Here is a 9,144-nt window from a genome sequence, read left to right as displayed (position 1 = left end):
CTGGGAGAGCCCCAGGCTGGGGGGCTCTCATCCAGGCTCACCCCGCTCCCTGGGCCTGATGGGGATGGGGAAAAGGTGCAGGTCTACAGCCAGAGGCAGCAGCAGAGGTGGTGTTGGGGAGGGGATGGACGCCAGAAAGAGGGGGTGGGGTAGAGAGAGAGGCTGGCCTGATAGCTGTGTCCCGGGTTTTAGATCCGGGTTGAGGAGGGTGGCTCAGAGCATCCGAGGGGGGGGGGGTCCAGATGCAAAACGGGGGTAGTGTGGGTCTGCCACAGGCATGCTCCTGGCCTGGGAACCACCCCGGCTCACGCAGATCCAGGTCCCAAGATGTTGGGGACACCCAGCCTAGATGGGACATCAGTGGGGAGCCCAGGGCTTTAAGCTGGACCCCATCCGGGCTGCCAGTCCCCCCTCTCCTCGATTTGCACGGTCCCTGCCTCAGGGGCGGGCGGGGGAGGGAGGCAGGCAGGGAGGGAGAGGGAGGGAAAGAGCGAGGCTGAGCAGGCAGACTCCTAGCCGACTGCTTGGTCCTCCCTGGGGCGGGGCGGGGCGGGGCGGGGCCGGGCGGGGGCTGGGGCGCAACCGGCTGGCGTGGGGCCGTGTGGCCAGGACAATAGCTGGCTGGGGAAGTCAGACTCCCAGACGCCTTTCTGGGACACTTGAGGGAGGCACGCGTGGAGGTGGGGAGAGGTGGCCAGGGGGCTGCTGAGAGCGCAACTCACCTAGGCCACAAGAGCAGAGGAGGCAAGGATAGGGGTCTGGGGTCGGGTCGGGGCTGAAAGGTCCTGTGGAAGTTTCTCAAAAGCTTTGGAATGGAGGGATGCTTAGAGCTCCGCGAGGTAGGATAGATAACCTCATTGAGAATGGGTTCTGTGGGGATTTTCCCCCCAAGGCCCGTGGGCTGGTCTGGAAGGGGCGGGGTGCGGCGGTGGAGAGGGTCAAAGAGCGCTGCTTAGCTCTGAACAGCTGCTCTCAGGACGCCTCTTGTGCCACCCTACTTTCTCTGTGCCGATATACAGGCACATACTCATACCTAAGGCCACGTTCCAAGACCGCAGACCAACTGGGACAGGTGAGGAAGAAGCTTAGTACGCAGAGATTTGAAGACAAGTAAAAAAATATTTCTGTCCTGAATGGATTACATTGGGACCAAATGATGCCCTCATCATTTGTTCTTCGCTAATTCACATCACTCAAAAACTCCAAGTCTCTCAATAGAAACAATTTTCTTATATTTGTTTCCTTCTCTCACCTATTGGCTTACTCTTTAACCTGACTTTATGCTAAGCCCAGTGGTGGGCACTGGAGAAACAGGGGAATCAGACTTGCTCTCTGCCCTTAGGAAAGCCTTGCTGTGCTACCAGACTGTAGTCCTGCACCCCACCTGCATCCAAATACCCTGCAGAGCCTGTGAAGTGTGGATCTCCAGACCTACTTCCCAGAAATTCTAATCTAGGAGGTTTGAGATAAGGCTCCAAAATCTGTATTTTGACAAGGCCTTCAGGTGGTTACTTTTATGCCTACTGAAGTTTGGACACCATGTTCTGGAGAGGGAGGAAAAACCCATGAGTCAAAGATAAATTCATAGTGGAAATTAGAAAATATTTTGAACTGACTGATCATGAAAATATTACATTTGAAATCCTGTGGGGTGCTGCTAAGGCTATGCTTAGCAATGTATAGCCTTAAATTATATATTATTTTTTAAGAAGCAGCAAATCCATCTCAAAAAGTTAGAAAAGTAAACTACACTTAAAGGAAGTAGAAGGAGAGAAATAACAGATGAGGGTAGAAATCAACAAAATAGAAAATAGAACTATTACAGAGAGGATCAACAAAGCTAAAGGTTGGTTCTTTTAAAAATCTAGGAAAATGATAAATCACCAAAACTGATCCAGAAAAAATATGTAGGAGGCACATAACTAGTATCAGGAACAAAAGAAGGAAGCACAACACCGTTCATGGGTGTTAAAATATAAGACAATATTATGAAGAACTTTATACCAACAAATTTGAAAATTTTGATAAATGGGAAAATTCCTGGAAAAATACAATACACTAAAACTCACACAAGAAAATAATTTAAATATAAATAAACCTATAACTATTAAATAATTGAACTTATAATTAAAAGGCTTTCTGCAGTCCTCCAGATTCAGAGACTGTCAATGGTGAATTCTATAAGATATTTAAAGAAGGAAATTTGGCAATTTTCTAACCTTGCACAAATTCTTCCAAGGAATTGAAGAAAAATTGTATGATCACTTCAATATATGCAACAAAAGGGACGCCTGGGTGGCTCAGCGGTTTAGCGCCTGCCCTAAGTCCCAGGGATCAAGTCCCATGTCGGGCTCCCTGCATGGAGCGGTTTAGCGCCTGCCCAGAGTCCCTGGGATCAAGTCCCATGTCGGGCTCCCTGCATGGAGCCTGCTTCTCCCTCTGCCTGTGTCTCTGCCTCTTTCTCTCTCTCTCTCTCTCTCTCTCTCTCATGAATAAATAAATAAAATCTTTAAAAAAAAATATATATATGCCAAAAAGCATCACAACAAAGTTTACTAAGAATATAAGGGAGGGGCACCTGGGTGGCTCAATGATTGAGCGTCTGCCTTTGGCTCAGGTCGTGATCCCGGGGTTCTGGGATCGAGTTCTGCATCAGGCTCCCCACAGGGAGCCTGCTTCTCCCTTTTCCTATGTCTCTGCCTCCCTCTGTGTGTTTCTCATGAGTAAATAAATAAAAAAATTTAAAAAGAGTATAAGGGAAATTTCTTAATTTAATACGTGTTATCTATCTGAAACCTATAGCAAATATCATACCTAATGAGAGATGTTGAATGCTTTCTGTAAGGATGCCCATCATAACTACTTTTATTCAAATTGTAATGGAGTCCACTAATGAAAGAAAAATAAATAAAAGACATAAGGATTAGAAAGGAAGATGTGAACATACAACATTAGTCAAGAAAATATGCAATAAGTCAACACCCTAAAGAGACTAAAAGAAAAAGACAATACTGAAAATTGCTGAGAATGTGGAGTGACTGGAATTCTCATACAATGGTGATGAGAGTATAGATTGACGTAATAGTTTGGAAACTGCTTAGCAATATCAACTAAAGGTGACCATATGTCCACCCCATAACCCAGCAGTTGTTCTAGATATATGCCCAACAGAAATGCTTATATATGTTTACCAAAAGACATACGCATCAATGCTCTTAAAAACACTATTTGTAATAGTCCAAACTAGAAATGAGTCAAATGCCAACAGAAAAATGAGAAATTAATTGTGGTATATTCTCACACTGGAATACTACACAACGAGAAGAATTGCCCCATATCTACATATATTATGGATGAATTCTACAAACATTATGCTGAGCAGAATTACCAACATACAAAAGAGCACCTGCTGTATGATTCCATGTAGAGAAAGTTCTGAAACAGGTGAAACTAATCTATGGTGATAGAAGTCAGATTCGTGATTGCCTTTAAGGACTGAGTAGGAGGCCTAAGGAGACTTCTGGAATGCTAGAACGTTGTGTTTATTGATTTCCACTCTGATTTCAGGGGTGGTTACTTAGTAACAATTCATTGAGAGTTGTGTATTTATGCCTCCTTGTACTTTATGTGTGTCATACTTCAATCAAAAAAAGTTTTTAAAAATGAAGGAGTAAAATAAGCAGTCAGATTGTTTCATCCTAATGGGAGGTAAAGGTGTGAATTGGGAGTTGTGGGAGCTCAAGGATGTTGGGGGCAGTTGGGGAGAGGTATTGATACCCAAGATAAGTGTAGAAGAAGTGAAAGTGAGTTGAAAGGAGTTTAAGAGTCAATAGTGTATGCCTAATAGCATTTACTCTAGCTCCAGGCTCCTCGAAGTTAGGAATCCCTGCCTCTCACCCTCCTTTCACCTCAAGTTCCTTATCTGTTAACTTGGGGTCATAATAGTGCTTACAGCATAGGGTTGTGAGGATAAATGAGGTAATATTTGTAACATGTTTATAATAACGCCAAGAGGGCAGCCTAGGTGGCTCGGCGGTTTAGTGCCGCCTTCAGCCCAGGGTGTGATCGTGGAGACCCGGGATCGAGTCCCATGTTGGGCTCCCTGCATGGAGCCTGCTTCTCCCTCTGCCTGTGTCTCTGCCTCTCTCTATATATCTATCTCTGTATCTCTCATGAATAAACAAATAAAGTCTTTTTAAAAAAACCAATATAATAATGCCAAGAGAGGGGCACCTGGGTGGATCAGTGGTTGAGCATCTGCCTTTGGCTCAGGTTGTGATCCTGGGCTCCTAAAATCGAGTCCCGCCATCAGGCTCCCTATAGGGAGCCTGCTTCTCCCTCTACCTCTCCCTGTGTGTGTCTCTTATTAATAAATAAATAAAATATTTTTAAAAATAACACCAAGACATATAATTAGTACCATGCACATCTTGATTAAATAAAAAAGTGGTTGTCTAGGTAAGCAGAACATCCTATGCAGAATTTTGGGGATCCCAAAAGGCAAGATGTGCTTGGAGCATGGAGAAAGCAATTTGCTATGGCCTGGATGAGGGATGTTACTCTGGCATGGGCCATACCCTGAATGCCAGGCTGAGGATCTCAGACTTTCTCTTGAAGACAGAGATACTGACCTTGACTTCTGCTATCTTGGTTTCCCCTCAGTTAGCTTCCAACCCATGTCCTTCTAAGGCCCTCAGGAGAAAGGATTGTTCTGGTGAGGTCACTGGAGATGGTGAGGAACAGCGATGAGGAAGGAGGGGGGCATAGAAGAGGCCAGCTGAATTCAGGCCCCCCAACCCTATCCTCTGCCCTGAAGCACCCTTCTTCCCTTGGCAGGGGGAGGAAAGGGTTCTCTCAAAAGGCCTGCCTATGAGATAAGCACATAGGAACCAACAGGCAGAGCTGTAGGGGGAAAAGACGGGGAAAACTGAGTCATTCACTTATAGCTAGTCTCCCATCTTGAGCCAACTTCAACATTCTAGGAATAGGAGACCCCTGCCTTTCTTCTGCTTATGCCCCTCTGTTTACTCCCTGAGCAGGTAAGCACATTTTTAGAGGATTGTAGAAGTTCCTTTTTCCCTGTTGTTCCTTTCTCTGAATGACAGTACTCCACCACCAGGTGGGCAAAAACACCTTAGAAGGGCTGCTGTGTTCTGCTTAATGGGTCTAGTCTCTATCAAATTGGGAGAAAGAGTGCCATGTTGTACCATGCAGTTATGCTTTCAAAAGTTAAACATTTTAAAGTGTGAAATGCAATATACAGATAGAAATGTATATAAGATTTATGCATGCAGATGAACAAATAGTCATATAGTGAAGACCCATGTAACCACGGCTCAGCTCATGAAATAGAACGTTAATGGTATCCAAGCCCCTAGCATGAATGATTCTTTTATTTTAAAGAAGAAAAAAACCACATTCCTATCATAAGGAATGTTCTACCTGGTATCTACTACTGTCATAGTTACTGGATCTAAATGAGGCTTTTACTCCAGGCTTGAATAAAAATGCTTCTTTCCAATTTTTTGGACAATTTTCTTAGGGCTCTCGTTCATTCTCTTAACAAACTTTAATTTTTTATGAACGTTTCAAACATATAAAGTGGAGAGTTAGCATGAACACACAGACACGCACACACACAGTACACCATGAAGACTGGACAATGAATAAGATTCTGTCATATTTTTCCATCTTTTCCATTTTTCTCTTTTTTTGAAGTATTTCAAAGCAAATCCCAGATGTCACATCACATTCTGATATACCTTAGTATACATTTCTAATAAGGGACATAATTTAAAAACTCCTAGGCAAAAAAAAAAAATCCTAGGCCGTTATTATACCTAAGCATAACAACAATTCCTTGTTAATGTCTAGTATTAAGCAAGTCCACAGTCAAATTGTCTTCATAATGAAATGTCTTTTTTCAGTGGGCTTGTTCTAATCAGAATACACTGCACAGTCTGATGTGTCTCTTGAGGGTCCCTTAATCTAGAGCATGTCCTCTCTTCCTGCTTTATTGTGTGTCATGTTCTTGACTTGTTGCAGTTGTGCTATAGATGGACTCATATTCTGATTTTGTATGTTTGCTTCCTGGTGGTGTCATTTACGATGTTTTTTACTCTCCATTTTTCCTGGAGATGGAAATTCGCCCTGAGGCCTCTATTGCACTCAGATTATTTATTATTATTATTATTAGTCTTGCAAAAACACTTCATCAGTGAGGTTCCTATTTCATCACACCAGGAGGCATACGATATCTGGCAGGTCCTACTTTTAATGCTGTTAAGGTTCATCAGTGGGTTAAGGTGGTAATAGCCTGATCCCATAAATGGATGGTGGAAAATTTCCCCATCATCCATTTATCTAATGATCTCATCTGTTGATGATTGTTGCCTGAATCAGTAATGTTTTGAAAACTTTTCTAAAATTCTATTAATTTTCTACATTCTTATGTAAGTAAAAACTTTCCTTCATCAACTTGGGCTATTGTGTTACCAAAAATACAGTTAAGACAAGATAGAGATGTAATTCTCTCATTACAAATGCCCATTTTATTTTTTTTATTATACTACTTTTACTTATTTTTTTAAAGATTTTATTTATTTATTCATGAGAGACACACACAGAGAGAGGCAGAGACACAGGCAGAGGGAGAAGCAGGCTCCATGCAGGGAGCCTGATGTGGGACTCGATTCCAGGTCTCCAGGATCACGCGCTGGGCTGAAGGCAGCGCTAAATTGCTGAGCCACCTGGGCTGTCCACAAATGCCCATTTTAGAGTAATTGATGTTTTATGGTTCTGATGGTTCAAATGAGGTTTTGTTTAGACTATTTCTTTGTTTTTTGCTCCTTCTTGGTTTTATTTTTTTATTTTTAAAATATTTTTATTCATTTGAGAGAGAGAGAGACAGGGAGAGAGAGCAAGAGCTTGAGCAGTGGGGGTGGGGAGGAGGGACAGAAGGAGAGAGGGAGAGGAAGAAGCCAACTCCCTGCTGAGGAAGGAGCCAGACTCTGAGTTTAATCCCAGGACTTTGAGATCTGGACCTGAAGGCAGATGCCCAACCCACTGAGCCACCCAGGCCCCCCATACCTTCTTGTTTTCAATGTCACTTGGAACTTATGGGTTTTTAAAAGTACATATGTGGTGTGTTTCAATCCATTGTAATCATTATTCTGTTTGGTGTTTCAATTATCCCTCATTCAGCCAGTGGGGAACCCCTTCAAGTTTGCTGCTGTGCTTTTTTGACATAACACTGGTAGTTTCTGATAGTTTTCTTGGTGTCTAGTATGGAAAGAGTCTGGGACTCATATTGGGCATTTCCTGCTCCAGACCTGGAATATATATAACACTCACACTTTGCATACCTCTCCTTTCTTAAGCTAAAGGCAGAAGACTGGATATACTTCTTTACGCCTTCTGCAAGCATCTACTGAGTGGTTATTATATTTCCAGCACTGGGCTGAGCAACTCAGGCAAGAACAATCCCACTTATCACCATGTTCTAGCGCATTTTTCGGTATTAGAGTTAATTAGGCTGCTGCTGTTATCTCTGTCCCTCAGGAGAAAGTGCTCCTGGGTGCCACCTCAGTGTGATTTATTTATCTCTTACTATCTTGCAGTAAGCACTGACAGTGACAAACACTTGTCCCTCAACATGTCAAAAGAGTAAACATATTTTTAATTACACAAGTTATGCATGAGAACATGCACATTGTGAGACGCTTGAACAACACAGAAGTGTATAGGATAAGAAGCCATTGTCTGCCTTCACTCTCATCCAATCCCACCACACTCGACTGAAATAATTATTCCGATAGTGGTTGCCAAATGGTGATTTTCTAACTCCATTATTCCTTCTACATTTATTAGTTCACGTTCTACACTAAGGAAGAGCTTTTTCTTCTCCTCGTTATTTATTTATTTGTTTGTTTGTTTAGTTTTGTCATAGGGATTTGTGGGCTCTCATTTATTTTTTTTGAATGGGTTAGACATTGCAGCATTCATTATTTATTTTGATGCACAGACTGCCCGAGAATTTGACAAGGGGCATCTTTTCAAGCTTGTTTTTGTGTCCTTTTGATATGCCCATCATTCCTTGAACACTTCCTTATTTTCTGGAACAGTAAGATGTTCCAGGCTCATCTTGTACTGTTCCTGCCCTAGCTCTGGAATCAGCTATTTCTCCAAGAATTCAGCCTTGGTTCCTTTTGGTAGAGATACCAAGATATGGGTATCTAGTGTACTCGTTTCTTCTAGGCCATTTCAGCGGGCAGAGCTAGTATAGGAATATATACATGTACATACACACTGCCTATGTCTGTCTATCATCTATCTATCTATCTATCTATCTATCTATCTATCTATGCAATCTCTTTGTCTTAAAAATCATCAATTCATCTTGGTACTTCAATTCCAATCTCAAATCATGAGGTTCATTGTAGCCTTCTCCCTTTCTATATTTCTAATTCCTTTATCTAACAGTGAGAAACTTGGTTCTCATTATCCACAATACACTCACTTGTTCAATTCTAAGATACACATTTAGTACTTTCAGAACTGCCAACCCACATCACCATGAAAAATAAAGCTATTAACTAGGGTTTAATATTTGTTTACAGTTCTTTCTGGTTTTCCTCTTCAGTGTAGTTATGTTATTCTTTTGAATTAAGCTTATTTGTATCTGTTCATATTCCATTTCATTTTCCCCCCATTGTTGACTGGGTGATTGTGTAAAACGTGAACATAATTTAAAAAGTCAAATCTATAAAAAAAAAAATAACCCAAGAAGTGGGTATAATTCCCATTCTCTGTACCCATTCCCAACCACCAATCCTTTCCAACCCATTCCCACTCACCTTTTGTGGATAATAAATCCCACTAGTTTCTGATTTACCCTTACTGTGTTTCTTTTTGCACAAATAAACAATATATATTTTTCATTTCTACTTCTTACACGGAATATAGCATACTATACATTTTGCACTCTGCTCTTTTTTCTACTATTTGTTTTACAAATACATCCTGAGAATGTATATACTTATAAAAACACTTTAGTGGTAAAATATAATACAGAAAAGTACATAAAACATACATTCATTTTTTTTACATACATTCATTTTTAAAGACTAATTATATAACCACCAT

Source organism: Vulpes vulpes, chromosome X (genome assembly GCF_048418805.1).
Source record: "Vulpes vulpes isolate BD-2025 chromosome X, VulVul3, whole genome shotgun sequence".
NCBI classification, from domain to species: Eukaryota; Metazoa; Chordata; class Mammalia; order Carnivora; family Canidae; genus Vulpes; species Vulpes vulpes.
This window is presented reverse-complemented; position numbering follows the sequence as displayed.